The following is a 16,195-nucleotide window of genomic DNA, read 5'->3' as shown; positions in this document are numbered from 1 at the left end:
TGTGTGAAGTGTCTGGGAATCCACTACTCCACCTGTTTAACAAGTCATTCCTAAGTGGAGTGTTGCCCACACAATGGAAACACACAATAATTATTCCCATACCGAAGCCAAATGACCCTGGTAATTACAGACCTATCAGTCTCGTGTCATGCACTTGCAAGATGCTTGAAAGGATCATCCTAAACCGACTGTTGCACAAAATAGGCAGGTTAGGGGAGGGGGTCAATGGATTTGTTAAAGGACGGAGCACAGCAAATTGTATAGTTAATTACATGGCTAATGACACGGCTAGGTACTCTGTATTTGTTGACATCAAAGGAGCCTTCGACAAAGCACAGGGGATTGCGATCCTGGACGAGCTTGCATGCATGGGTGTCAAGGGGAGACTCATGAAATGGGTTGAAGACTACCTCACAGGAAGGAAAGCCAAGGTTTGCTTCAATGGAGCAGTCTCCAGAACAATGAATATGGAACTCGGGACCCCCCAAGGCGGAGTCTTAAGCCCTACACTATTCAATGTACTTATGAACGCCATTGCAAATATTGATTTTCCGGAAGGAACACAACAAGTGGGATATGCAGATGATGTCCTAATACAAGCTCCCACCTTGGGAAAAATTGAACAGTCCATTGAACTCCTCGGAAGGAAATGTATTGAGCTCGGTTTCACTCTCTCCACAAACAAGACGAAGGCATACTTCCATCACAAGCGGAGAGCAAATGAAGAACTGCAAATTAATGGTGTAACACTTGAATGGGTTGACCACTATCGGTACCTTGGCGTCACTGTCGGCTCTAACAAGGGAAAGAAAGAGGAGCTCAATCAACTCATAGGAACATGCAAAAGTCGACTCAGGACACTGAAAGCTATGACTTAGAATGGACATGGAGCCTCTATTGCCGTGCTCAAAATGATGTACACAGCCTATGTGCGCTCCGTCATAGACTATGCCGCACCAGTACTGTGCACCTACTCCCAAAGCGATATGAAAAGGCTTGAAAGCATTCAAAATGAAGCCATGACAATCATTCTTGGAGTTCCAAGAACTGCCAAAACGTCTAATCTACGAGAGGAGTTGTCCCTTCCCAGTGTTAAAAGCAGAATTCAGGAGCTGAATGCTAAGCTTGCAATTAGGATAGCCAGAGATCCCCATTACAATGATATTGCCAAGAAAAAACTGAGCTCTGTGCTACTTTCAGGGGGAAACAGGAGAAGCAAAAAATGGCATCACAGAGCAGTCTGCTACCTTGAAGAGCTTCACCTGCTTGAGCAAGCCCGTGAGCTCCTGCCTGTAGAGAGGTTACCTCCCTGGGAGAATGACTCATGCAAGATCATCATCAATGAAATGGCAATGAAAAAATCCAACATGATACCACAAGAAATGAGGCACAAGTATCTCGAGGAAATTTACAAAGAAGCCGGAGATGAACTAGATCAAATCTACACTGACGGGTCATCTAATCCTATCAATGGCAGGGCTGGTGCAGCATACACGGTAATCAAGGATAATACTTTCCAACGCAGAAATGAAGAATAAGCACGTATTGAGAACTATGCCTCTTCAACGCAAGCAGAGCTAACTGCCATTGTAATGGCGTTAAGGTTTCTTGAACGGAACACTAATGGTGCAGTGATTTGCACCGATTCAATAGCAGCACTGCAAAGCCTAAGTAAAAATCAGGCAGAAAATCTTGCAATAGTCGCTGAAATTAAGAGAGCTGTGAGAGTACTTACCAATCAGGGAAGAGTCATCAAGTTTCTGTGGATCCCCTCCCATGTTGGAATATGTGGAAATGAACGAGCAGATGTGCTGGCTACTGAAGGCGCTGAAGGAGACCATATTGAATACTTCATACCCAAGACTTAACTACAAATTAGAGGTATTATCAGGCAACATCACCGTGACAAGGTAACTGAGGAAAGGAGGATAGAAGCACAAACCAGTGAATCTGTACGATGGTACAACATGGTTGCAGCTGGCAATCCCAATCAGTATGGCCGAAGAGGAGGACGACGAGGGAGAGAATCAGTAATAGCGAGAATCCGTCTTGGATACAAATATCCATGGAGATTTGGAATGGAAACAACAGTTGATCAGCGAAGTTGCAGAATCTGTGGTGAGAGTGATGGACACCGCCTTGACCACTATCTACGTGAATGTGAACACCTGAGAGACATTAGAAATAACTGTAGAATAATAAACCCCACATTGTTTGAGTTAGGAAAACACTATTTGTCAAATATTGATACTGTTCTTAAAAGATTTCCCCATTTTGCACCCGCAAGATAACGTAAGCTTTTAAGGGTTGATAAATGTTAATCTTCTTGTTTGAGGAGCTGTTCACTTGAGACAGTTAAGCAAGTCCCAGCTGTGTCTGGGTACAAGTGACAGGATGAACAACCCAGCGGGTTTTATTCCTATTGGGGAGTGTTGTACATTCTGCTATGGCGGTATGTTCACTCACAAGATGAGTGGCGCTGCCCAATAAACTCGCCCCTCGGGGCAAAATTTAAAAAATTTAAATTTTATATAGATGCCACCCCTGTGACAGGTAAAAACATGCGTTTTTGAAAAACAGCGCCATCTGTTGCACATACACGCTATACTAATTATGTTAAGATTCCATTTCAATGCTTCCATTTTCATTGATAAATTGAATTTTCATAGATTTCGATATATTTTCATTTTTATTTAATTTTTTTGTGTGACATTGCGTTGGAATTGAGGTGTGTTGTTTACCATACCGTTCATTTCATGAGTATAGTTAATTTTGTTTATTTTACATTGTTTTTCATTTCGTTTTTTGAACTGTTTTTCTTATATTTCAGTGATGGGAAAATCTGGTGCCAGATTCACGAAGCAGTTAAACAAGTACTTATGAACGTGTACATCTTTCCTCCATTTTTGATAGCTTTTTTTTACATTTATTAAACAGTTTACAAGCATGAAAACTTGCCAATCAACTGTTGGTATTGTTATAAACAGCCTCCTGGTGCTTCTGAGCTCATTAACTGTTTACTAATTGTAAACAAAGCCGCCAAAGATTGAGAAAAGATGTTTAGGTTCGTAAGTGTTTGCATAACTTCTTCGTGAATCTTGCCCGAGATCATTTGATGGTCCCAATTTTCTGATGGGAACATCAGACTATTTGATCATCAGACGAGGGAGTGGGGAATGATGGGAAGGACGAGGGGACAGGGAAGGGGAGAAAGCTGGGGGAGGACGTGGGAACAGGTAAGTTGGGGATTGTGGGGACGAGGGGACAGGGGAATGGAGAATGGTGGGGCGGACAAGGGGACGGGGGAGGGGGGGAATGGTAGGGAGGACGAGGGTATGGGGGAGTGGGAGATAGTGGGGAGGACGAGGGGACAGTGGAGTGGAGAATGGTTAGAAGGCCGAAGGGATGTTGGAGTGGGGGATGATACATTGAGGTTACCTTGAGGTGCTTCCAGGGCATAGCGTCCCCGCAGCCCGGTCGTAGACCAGCCTCCTGGTTGCTTGACTGATCAACCAGGCTGTTAGACGCGGCTGCTCGCAGCCTGACGTATGATTCACAGCCTGGTTGATCAGGTATCCTTTGGAGGTGCTTATCCAGTTCTCTCTTGAACACTGTGAGGGGTCTGCCAGTTATGCTCCTTATGTGTAGTGGAAGCGTGTTGAACAGTCTCGGGCCTCTGATGTTCATAAGAGTTCTCTCTCAGAGTACCTGTTGCACGATGGGGAAGAAAATGGGACAAGGGAGTTGTGAGGGAATCTAGATTCCCTCAGCTAGTTTTCCTAGTTGCTAGATTAGGCTAGTCGCTCTAAGGAGTCTAGAAACTGAAGCTTTCAAACTAACATATACTTGTGGGGTGTTGAATGAAAGCTTATGTTAAGGACTGTCGTTTGGGACGGGCTAGGAGTCTGTGATTGCTCTGTAGAGAGAATTACAGAAATTTTCCTGTTCTGTGAAATAGGATGGGAGTTGAGAGTGAAGTGGTGTAGGGAGGTACTTGACTCTCCCAACGGTTTTACAGGGAGGAGGGACAGAGGGGTGAACGTTGCCCCCCCCCCCCACCCCACCATGTGAGACAGTGCGCGACTGTCTTTAGGCCTCCCCCTCCTTGTGACGTCACAGGACGCCTGAGGGTGAGTGAGGCCTGAGATTGGGTTAGGCCCTCTGCTCCGAGCTGTGTTTTGGGCGCGAACAGCTGTGATTGGAAGCGGCACCATGGTGGTGTGCCGGCTTCCTGCTGATTGGTCAAGACAAAGTAGGGGGGGACGTATGGGCATTTTGAGTTTCCTTAGCCTGCGAAATCGTCAGTTTGAGCTGGGTAGCAGGTGGACGAGGACGTAGCTGGGTGGAGGGGGGAATCTCCCCCCTCCACCCCCGTTAATCACGGACGTTACCGTGTTGTCCAGCAGGGATGGCACTCCTGCCATCCCGGGTTGTGTCTAGGCTCAATTTTCGTGAAATCTGGGGCCGATGAGGTACGGAAGGACCAGTAAAATAGCCTCAGAGACAGTGGGCACCCACGAAGCAGCTGGCAGAGCCTCATGGTGTAACAGGTGGTTCAAATAACCTGTGTAGTGTTGATGGACAATTGGCGGAATACGGGCAGGGCCTCCTAGAGTAATTGTGGTGAGATTACAGGCCCCTGTTGGACTTTGAATTCCGCCAGGCGGAGTCAGTGTGGGGATGCCGCCGGCCATTGTCACCCCAGTGTAGAGCAAGGCAGGCTCTGGTTTGATGGGATTGTTGGTCATTCCTCATCCACGTGTGTATGCCCGGGGGCCACCCCCAGGCCACCCAGGCCACCCGCCCGCCCGCTTGGCCCGGCCACCCCGCCTGCCCACGCGCCGACTACCCCAGGCCACCCGCGGCTACCCCCCCCCCCCTCTCAGCTCAGGAGGGGCGCTGTGGGCCACGCGGTGGCCACATGCCTCGCAAACGTCAAGCCGCCTGCTATCGCTGTATCTATCAATGATTTCTGTGTTGTTTACTAGGATTTCTCTGGCGATGGTTTGGTTGTGGGAAGAGATTATATGTTCCTTAATGGAGCCCTGTTGCTTATGCATCGTTAAACGCCTAGAAAGAGATGTTGTTGTCTTGCCTATATACTGGGTTTTTTGGAGCTTACAGTCCCCAAGAGGGCATTTGAAGGCATAGACGACGTTAGTCTCTTTTAAAGCGTTCTGTTTTGTGACTGGAGAGTTTCTCATGAGTAGGCTGGCCGTTTTTCTGGTTTTATAGTAAATCGTCAGTTGTATCCTCTGATTTTTGTCTGTAGGGATAACGTTTCTATTAACAATATCTTTCAGGACCCTTTCCTCCGTTTTATGAGCTGTGGAAAAGAAACTACTATTAAACTAAAAGAAAGGACTATTTTACAGGAACTTCTTTTCCACAGCTCATAAAACGGAGGAAAGGGTCCTGAAAGATATTGTTAATAGAAACGTTATCCCTACAGACAAAAATCAGAGGATACAACTGACGATTTACTATAAAACCAGAAAAACGGCCAGCCAACTCATGAGAAACTCTCCAGACACAAAACAGAACGCTTTAAAAGAGACTAACGTCGTCTATGCCTTCAAATGCCCTCTTGGGGACTGTAAGCTCCAAAAAACCCAGTATATAGGCAAGACAACAACATCTCTTTCTAGGCGTTTAACGATGCATAAGCAACAGGGCTCCATTAAGGAACATATAATCTCTTCCTACAACCAAACCATCGCCAGAGAAATCCTAGTAAACAACACAGAAATCATCGATAGATACAGCGATAGCAGGCGGCTTGACGTTTGCAAGGCACTACACATCAAGAAGTCAACACCAGCAATCAACAGCCAATTAATGCACAGCTATATTCTACCCACCTCAAGACTCCGCTCCAATATAGAAGCATCAAGAAATATGGACCAATAGGCTTTCTACAAACACTTCTATTCAATACCCATTGTTTCGTGTTCTGTCTTGTGTTGATGAAATTAATACCCTATTAATACCACCTCTTGTTCTGTCTTGTGTTGATGAAATTAATACCTATGAATGCCACCTCACCCCATCCACCTCACTCAAATGTAGATATAAAATCGGAGATGCGTAAGTTCTATTCAGTTGTGTATTTGTAAACTAAAGTCTTTGAAAATGTAATAAGTTTTACGAAACGCGCTCGTGTCGCGTCAGACTAGAAATAAAAATGAATTTTGGAGAATTGATTTTTGATTTACCTCCAACAGTGAAAAGAAATGTACGAAAGATTGAGAAAATTCGTGTTAGAATTATTAATCTTACTTTTTCGGTCATATTTAATAATATATATATATATATATATATATATATATATATATATATATATATATATATATATATATATATATATATATATATATATATATATATATATATATATATATAAGTGTGTAGACAGACACAAGTATGTAACCGGTCAGTGTAGAGATTTACCATATAAATGATCCAGTTGTCGATTCTATATAATCGGTCAGACTGGATTAGTGCGATGGAGTACCAGCATGAATAATTATAATCATTATGTTGCAGGGATACCCTGGTAGTGGGTACCCTGGTACCCTGCAGTGGGTACCCTGAGGTCTTTGTAGTTAGTTACATTTACCTGATGATATAATTTTCATTGATTATGTGAATGCCATTTCTATATGTTCATTTGCATGTTTTATGTACTGTGTGGTGAGTCAGTAGATGTGATTGCTGACTGATTGCCTAATGATGTCATTAGCATGTGGGGTATGCTGACGGCATCATTATGTTGCAGGTTTGTGCAGTGTTGTTATCAGTTTATACGATATTGCTGCCCTGGGAGCTGTGATGATGGTTTAAGGGACCTCTCGGATTATTCAGGAGAAATTCACAGTACTTAATGAGAGCAGGCAGTTGATTGGTTAATTGCCTTGCTGAGGTAAGTGTGTGTTCACAGTAGTCCTTTGCAACGGTTGCAAGATAAGGGGGGCAGTAATATTGGTATACTCTTGTTGTTGCACAACAGTGTGTCATTATTGTGTGGGCACAGTAATTAACGAGTTGCAGTAGCCGCAACTGTATGTGGGCAGTGCATTTGTGCTGTTGCATGCCATTGTAGTGTGACCTATGTAACACTGGGGTTACTTTGTTTCTTTAAGTTGTGTTGAGGACTTAAGGATTCAGTGAGTTAATAATTGGGGAATTAACTGGATAAGGGGTGCACACTTATTGTTGAGTGAGTGAGGGCTGTTATGACAGAAAACAGCGTTGAGCTTGAGAGAGATACGTCTCGGGAGCAATTAATTGTCCATGTGACAACTAATTGACCACTCTAGCTAATTATATAATTAGCCTTCTCATCATGAATTCACGTAGTGGGAGAGGATCTGTCAGTATTTGTGTTAACGGTATTTGCTCGGGACTAATTACCTTTCGGGGGTATAGCAATTAGTGGCTCATGTTAATTAGGGGAGTAATTAACGTCTGGAGGGCTCAGATGACTCGGTAAAGCGAGGTCATGGAGCTAGCATAAATCGTTGTATTAATCATATCCTGTCTGAGGACAGTGGATTAATTGCACTCATGTTAAATTAGGGGTAATTAACTCCTTTCCCGTGAATTCACAGTGTTTGATGAGACCTGCTTAGGCAGTGCGGAGTGAGACGTATATATGGATGATTAATTATCGGTCCTGGTGACAGTTAATTAATTGCTCGGAGTTAATTAGGGTAATTAACACTCACTAGTAATTTTTTGACACAGACTGTTGAGAAGCTACCAAGTTAGGGTAGGCTTAGTTAACGTAACTCAATTGGGATGTAATTAGTGGTCCGTTTGACCTTAATTAAGAATTACTCACTGAATACTTGCAACGAGTCAAGTGTGATGTAATATAAGTTTGAGTTATTGTTAACAAGAGAGACAAGTGTTAATGATTAACGTAGAGTATCATCATGTTGTTGTCTATGAGAGACAATTGTTTGTGATTACCGTAGTACTTTGTTGCTGACTGCTGCGATCAGTCAATTAACGTAATTAATCACATAATCAATGTATTGATTAAGGCAATTTCTTTTGGTTGTCGTCTGGTGACGAGAGTAGAGTAATCTAGGGATTTGTGGAGCTGTGTCCCAGAATCCCGCCTTGCCTGTCTTTGTTTACTGTTTACAGTGCAACTTCTTGTAGGGAGTTGCAAAGAGTGTTCACACTGGGTTGTGATAGGGGGAGTCACTGTTGGACTACCCGCCTAGTTACGTGGGTCTCTCCTGGGGGGCGGGAGGACCCTTAAGCTTGTGATTAGAGTAAGCTGTCAGGGAAACCGTGACACTATTGATTGCATGCTTGCGTCTTCAGTGGGCATCATTGTTCAGTTAGTCCACTTGTCAGCCCGAAGTGTCAGCAGGATGGAGCCTGCTGTCATTTCTCGAGGGGCTGTTGAATAGCTGTGTTGCAATTGCCACTGGATGGACAATAACGTAACCATTCGCTGTGGAGTAACTTAGTCTGTGATATTTTTCTTTGATTTGCAATATTGCGTCATCAGTGGGCACACCTGTGTTCAGGTTAGTTCAGTATGCAGCCGCACAGCAAGGGTTGCTTTTTAGCTGTTTGTTATCGTGCCACTGAATGGACATTAACGTAACGTAAACTCGGTAATGTAGTAGTTAGTCTCTTGTTATTAATAAATTGTTATGTTATAGAAAACGGTCTTTGATGTCAACCCTTCAACCATATTATTCCACACATGTTTCTGCATATTATTAAATGTTGATGTGATCTTGATATGACGGCTGTTCTTGGGAATTCGAATTCCAATTCATAGCGCCACATCAAATATAAATATTTGATTGTGAGAACCCGTCGGTTACCCTTTATTAGTTTTAACGTCCTGTTTAACTAGGAGGAGCCAGCGGCCTATTGTGGACAGGTTTTCACCCTTGGTGGTGGAGGCCTGGCGGTTTGCTCCCGCTTTTCCTTTTTTTATTGGACTCATGCTTAACTGCCGTGAGCAGCCTTTAAACTTGTAGTCCACCTCCTAAGGGAGGTAGGCGTAGAAAAAAATCTCACAGGAGTGATAAATGGTTGGGAAGAAGAGGGGACGGGGGAGTGGGGAATGGTTGGGAGGTCGAGAGGACGGAGGAGTGAGGAATGCTTGAGGGGGATGAGGGACGGGGGAGGACTGGGAGACACGGGAAGGTTGCTGTGGCTCACCAATGCATGGCCGGGTATAGCTAGTATATAAATAAAAATGTATATGATCGTTTGTTTAAAATCGCTAATCTCTGAAAGTTCTTCACCGATTGCTTTGAAATTTTCACACAACGTTCCATTCACATCTGAGCAGGTTTTTATATACAGACTATATGGGGGGTAGGTTTACATGTGTTCAACATTTGGCTGCTGGAAAGGGTTCTCCGTCGGCTTCGGGCTGTTTTTGATAAGGACTTCTTCTCGTATGAACTTCTTTTTTATATTCACTGAGCATAGTTGATTTGTAATATAATTTTATTAGAGGTGTTGTGGTTTCTGTTCTAGGTTCAGGATTGTACCATCGGTCCAGGTGTCTTCTTACAGCAGCGTTCATTTCCGTGTTGCTATATCCATTGTTCACCAATGTTCATTGTACCTGAGTTAATCTTTCAAACTCTCTACTCACGTTGCTCCATTCGGAGCAGTGGGCATGCACTCGACGAATATAAGCATTGGGAACACTAGCTTTGTATCTTTGGGGCACTCACTTTTACCGTTTAGGCATAATCTTATGTTGGTAGGCTTAGTATATACGCTGGTGCTTAAAGAGGTTCCTGTTTTTGTTATTAGTACATCCAAGAATGGCAGACTGTTTTTTCACTATTTTCATGTGTAAATCGGAGTACTGACTCTCTCTCCAGATGGCTTTTTAGATCAATTAGTTCGTTTAAGTCTTTTACTATGACGAAAATGTCATCTACATAACGGCAGTATACAATTGGTTTTTGTCTGCTACTGAAGACTGTCTTCGATGGTTCCCATATGAAAATTAGCAAATAACACTCCTAAGGCCGGCCACACACGTGCAGTTTTAACTGACAGTTATGACTGTTCAGTTATAACTGTCACAGTTCAAACTGACGTCAGTTAAAAATGAAATGCACACACACACACAGTTCAATCTCTCAGTTTTACCATGGATTCCGAGGAGTACGATCTTGCCGCTCTTGGTGTATTCTTTGTAATGCTACAAGCAAATAGAAAAAAGAAAACTAAGAAGCGTAAGCAGTAACTTTTAACTTGCCACAGGCAAGGTTCACATCGATAGAGTTCAATGAATTCAACAATCACTTGGTTTTGTTTACGTGCCATCTCAAACTGCACTGCTACCACCTGTAGAAATGAGAAGTTGAGAACTGTACAGTTACGAATCCCCCACACACGCTCAGTTCAGTTACTCCTTTCAGTTAAAAATATGGAACACTGCATTTGTCGCAGTTTAACTGTACAGTTCTGTTGAACTGACGAAATGAGCAACTGAGATACCCATACACGTGCAGTTTTAACTGAACAGTTATAACTGTCAGTTAAAACTGCACGTGTGTGGCCGGCCTAAGGGGAAGCCCATTGCTACTTCGTCTATTTGTAGATGCATGTCCCTTGCGGACTGATGAAAGGAGTTTCCTTTGTCCATAAAGGGACAAGTATATCAGCATCACAAGTGTTGATCATTCTATTGCCTTGATTGGGAAGATAGATTAGGATTTTTTATTGATCTTAACTAAAAAATTATATATTATACTAAACAGTCCATCTGGTTTATCCATTCGTACCTGTTATTCATTCACAGAGAGTTGCCAGTGAATAGTAGAAGTCGACTGTGTTCTCCCCCCCCCCCCCCGGTAGTATCCTTAACTCGCTCATTTTACTCTCCCGTGACTGGTATCCTTCGTCGCCGGTCACTTTAAAGTACTTATGTTCAGCAAAGACGAAGGTGGTGCCAGCATTAAGTAGTTTTAAGTAACTTTAAGTTTTAGTCATAATTAGCAACAACTCGTTTGGTGGTGGTATCTGTGGTGATACACCTACGATACGTTATAACTACGTTATAAACACATAATTACTTTCCATCCACTTCAAGACCCAGAGCCAAACGCAGACACAGCAGCTGATGACCCTACTAATACCCATTGATTAATTTATTCATTGATACCCATTGATCCATTTAGTCATTGATATATTCTTAATACCCCCTTGTTATGGCATTCATCCACCACTTTACTCAAAAAGTATATAATCCAATGTTAAACACGGTAAAATTGTCTTTGAAAATGTAAAGTGTACCTTGCATACCGCATCTCCATAGCGCCAGACTATAATAAAGTATAAAAAGTAACTTTGGAGAGTTAATTTTTCAACTTCCCTAGACAGTGAAGAAAAACGTAAGAAATATTGAGAAGATTCGTGTGAGAATCATTAATCTTACCCTTTCAGTTTTACATATATAAAGTATGTCGTACGTAGTTGCCAGAACGCTACTTGGGATAATAGGCAAGACCCGATTTCCCTACAAGGCAGTGATTTTCGTTATTTAAAAACCATATTTCTAAGGTTTTTTAATTGCTATTATTACATTATGTTAAGAACATAATGTAATAATAGCAATTAAAAGCGTGATGTTGTTTTTACAGACTTAGTTATGTTAGGTTAGGTTAGAATAGGATAGGATAGGATTGGTTAGGTTTGGAGAGGTTAGGTTAGCTTTGATAGGTTAGGCTAGGTTTGATAGGTTAGGTTAGGTTTGATAGGTTAGGTTTGATAGGTTAGGTTTGATCGGTTAGGTTAGGATAGATTAGGTTAGGTTAGGTTTGATAGGTTAGGTTAGGTTACGTATGATAGGTTAGGTTAGGTTAAGATAGGTTTGGTCATATTTATACGTTAGTTTTAACTCCTATTAAAAAAAATCCTATATATATTACAGTTATCCATTATAATATAATGGATAGCTTTATCCTTTATATAAAAACAATATTTATATTTATAATAAGATTTTTTTTTAGAAAAATATATAATTTTAGGAGAACTCGTCCTATTAGGCCAATCGGGCCTTCATATGACTATATTGCTCTCCATACGAGATTGTGTAGCAGTAGTGGAACATTAGGCAAGGAATCCTGGCTGCTGCTTGGCCCTCTTGGCCCCCCTTCACCTGGAGCTTGGCCCTCCTGGCCGCACTTCCCTGGAGCTTTGCCTTCCTGGCCCCACTACCCTGAAGCTTGACCTTCATGGCCCCTTCTCTGGAGCTTGGCCCACCTGGCCCCCTTCCCTGGATCTTTGTGTGGTGCGAGTGGTTCTGCTACAGATCCGTTAAAACAACCTGGCCCTGCTGCTTCAAGGTTAAGCCCTGGCTCTCCTCTCTCTACGATGAAGCTTTTTCTCCAGACTACTCTTACATCTCTCCCCACTTCCCGCTCACACTTTACCTATAAAAGTCGATTGATTAACTGACTACTGACCTTCCCTAGAATGGAACCCCACATCAACTGCCTAACTCCGGGGTACCTTTTACTGCGAGGTGATCAAAAGCATTAGGTAAAAAGTAAACTTTTCTGTCCCCCGCGGGATTCGAACCCAGGAATGCCGATTGTGAGTCGAGAACGAACCCAACTGTTTTGCAGATATGATCAATATCCTTAGTTAATACAAAAATTAAAGTCAACATTTTGTGTTAGAGGTCTCCACATACCTTATAACAGTCAGCCAGAAGGATAACATTATCAACAGGTCCCGCAGCCATCCTCCTCCGTGGCTCCCAGTGTACTGAATGACCAACTCAGCACCGATGTGTGGCCTCCACACTGCCAAATGCTGCTGTCATGTTTTAGCGAGAGTTTTTGGTTTGCTATTACATTTCCCTGTCATAGTTGATGGCATTTGTGTTACATAGTTTATGATGAATATATGTGACCCCATCACACAGGATAGTTAGTCCTACACGGGCATGTGATCAATCGCCTGCACTGGCAATTTTTTTTTATTTTGTTCCCTTCAACTCCTGGCAACTTCGGGAGGTGGAGGGTTTTCATATAGTTTCAAGGGCCCCAGTTCCCCCAACCACAACTCATGGGAAGAGGTGAACGCTCCTGAGCACGCATATTTTTCTGCAACACAAACTAGAATTTATACAAAATGGATAGTTGGCCTCATCTCATCTGACGGAGTTAATTAAGATGACATCATTAATGGTTAGTTAATGACATTTACCAGTCTTTATGCATGACATTACACACAATGGAAAGGGTTGCATTGCGGTTACCTTGTGATGATTTCGAGGCTCAACGTCAATGCGGTCCGGTCCTCGACCAGGCCTCCTCGTTGCTGGACTGGTGATTCATACTTTAGGCTGTTGGACGCGGCTGCTCGCAGCCTGACGTATGAATCACAACCTGGTTCATCTGGGTCCGCAGTATTTCAGTAAAAGAACATAAGGGTTATCTTGAGATGATTTCGGGGCTTTAGTGTCCCCGCGGCCCGATCCTCGACCAGGCCTCCACCCCCAGGAAGCAGCCCGTGACAGCTGACTAACACCCAGGTACCTATTTTACTGCTAGGTAACAGGGGCATAGGGTGAAAGAAACTCTGCCCATTGTTTCTCGCCGGCGCCCGGGATCGAACCCTGGACCACAGGATCACAAGCCCAGCGTGCTGTCCGCTGGGCTTGTGATCCCGGCTCCCTTAAAACGACCGGCTGAAGGCAAAAGCAATAAACCTCTGTTGTTTAACATCGTGAGTTTAACATCGACATACAAATCTCAAAGTGTTTCAATACAAAACTCAAAGGTTGTATTGTTTTTAGCATGTCGTGGTAAATTGGTCTTAGGCGTATAAGGTGTGTGCTTAGGCTTACCCAGTGTGCAGGTTCGAATCCTCCTCATCTTTCCTACCGATTTTCTCAGAAGTATCATACAAATAATAATATTAATAATACTGTTTTCATAAAATATATGCATACAAAGAACATTAGTCAGAGGTGTATAACAGGTGTACAACAGGTGTATAGTGCAGCCTCGTGGCTACATTCACACTACAGGCTTTCCTGGTGGCTAAATTCACACCACAAGACTGCCTGGTACCTACACACACATTACAGGGCTGCCTGGTTTCTATACTCACACTACATGGCTGACTGGTGGCTACAATCACACTAAAGGGCTACCAGGTAGCTATCACTCACACTACATGGCTGCCTTGTGTCCTTACTCATACTACATGACTGTATGGTTGCTACACTCACACTACATTGTTTCCTGGTTACAAAACTCAAACTACAGATTTCCCTGATGGCTAAAATCTCACTACAGGGCTGCATAAAAGCTACACTCACGTTACATGGCTGCCTGGTGGCTACACTCACACTACATAGCTGCTTGGTGGTTACACGCACACTACATAGCTGCCTGGTGGCTACACTCACACTACATAGCTGCCTGGTGGCTACACTCACACTACATAGCTGCTTGGTGGTTACACGCACACTACATAGCTGCCTGGTGGCTACACTCACACTACATAGCTGCCTGGTGGCTACACTCACACTACATGGCTGCCTGGTGGCTACACTCACACTACATAGCTGCTTGGTGGTTACACGCACACTACATAGCTGCCTGGTGGCTACACTCACACTACATAGCTGCCTGGTGGCTACACTCACACTACATAGCTGCTTGGTGGTTACACGCACACTACATAGCTGCCTGGTGGCTACACTCACACTACATAGCTGCCTGGTGGCTACACTCACACTACATGGCTGCCTGGTGGCTACACTCACACTACATAGCTGCTTGGTGGTTACACGCACACTACATAGCTGCCTGGTGGCTACACTCACACTACATAGCTGCTTGGTGGTTACCGTCACAATACATTGCTGCTTGGTGGCTACACTCACACTACTGAGCTGCCAAGTGGTTACATTCACACTACATTGCTGCCCGGTAACTACACTCACACTACATGGCTGACTGGAGGCTACAATCACACTACATGGCTGCCTCGTTTCTACATTCACACTACATGGCTGCCTAGTAGCTACACTAACATTACAGGGCTGCCTGGAGCCTACACTCGCACTACATGGCTGCCTAGTGGCTACACTCACACTAAAAGGCTGCCCGATCGCTACAGTCACACTACAGGGCTTCCTGGTGGCTGCACTCACACTACAGGGCTTCCTGGTGGCTACACTCGCACACTTCAGGGCTGTCTGGTGCCTACCCTCACACTACAGGGCTGCCTGGTGGCTACACTCACACTTCAGAGCTGACTGGTGGCTACACTCATACTACGTGGCTGCCTGGTGGCTACACGCACACTACAGGGCTGCCTGGTAGCTACACTCACACTACTTGGCTATCTGGAGGATACACTCACACTACGTGGCTGCTTGGTGGTTACACTCACACTACGTGGCTGCTTGGTGGTTACACTCACACTACGTGGCTGCTTGGTGGTTACACGCACACTACATAGCTGCTTGGTGGCTACACTCCTGCTAAAGGGCTGCCTGGTTTCTACACGCACACTACGTGGCTGCCTATTTCCTGCACTCACACTACATGGCTGCCTCGTTGCTACACGCACACTACATGGCTTCCTGGTGGCTACATTCACACTACATGGTTGCCTGGTGGCTACACTAACACTACATGGCTCCTTGATGGTTACATTCACACCACATAACTGCCTGGTGGTTACACGCACGTTACATGGCTCCCCAGTGGCTACACCCACACTATATTGCTGCCTGCTGGTTACACTCAAAGTACATGGCTGCCTAGTGGCTCTACTAACACGATAGGGCTGCCTAGTGGCTACACTCACACTACATGGCTGACTGGCGGCTACATTCACACTACATGGTTGCCTGGTGGCTACACTAACACTACAAGGCTGCCTGGTGGCTACACTCACACTACATGGCTGCTTGGTGATTACACTCACATTACATGGCTGCCTAGTGGGTACACTCACACTACATGGCTGACTGGCGGCTACAATCACACTACATGGCTGCCTGGTTGTTACAATCACACTACATGGCTGCCTGTGGATACATTCACATTACAGGGCTGCCTGGTGCCTACACTCACACTACATGGCTGTCTGATGGCTACACTCACACTACAGGGCTGCCTGGTGGCTACACTCACACTACAGGGCTGCCTGGTGGCTACAG

At 44.2% G+C, this 16,195-nt stretch overlaps 1 protein-coding gene across 1 annotated transcript in view; it reads right to left on the bottom strand.

Moving 5' to 3' along the window:
- LOC138352597 (nicotinamide phosphoribosyltransferase-like) overlaps positions 1-16,195 on the bottom strand; it is a 174,184-nt gene that overhangs the window by 157,510 nt on the left and 479 nt on the right. The gene's annotated exons all lie outside the window — the stretch shown is intronic.

Source organism: Procambarus clarkii, chromosome 54 (genome assembly GCF_040958095.1).
Source record: "Procambarus clarkii isolate CNS0578487 chromosome 54, FALCON_Pclarkii_2.0, whole genome shotgun sequence".
Classification (NCBI taxonomy): domain Eukaryota; kingdom Metazoa; phylum Arthropoda; class Malacostraca; order Decapoda; family Cambaridae; genus Procambarus; species Procambarus clarkii.
Note: the sequence above shows the minus strand (reverse complement) of the source record. Positions and strands in the feature narration are given on the sequence as shown.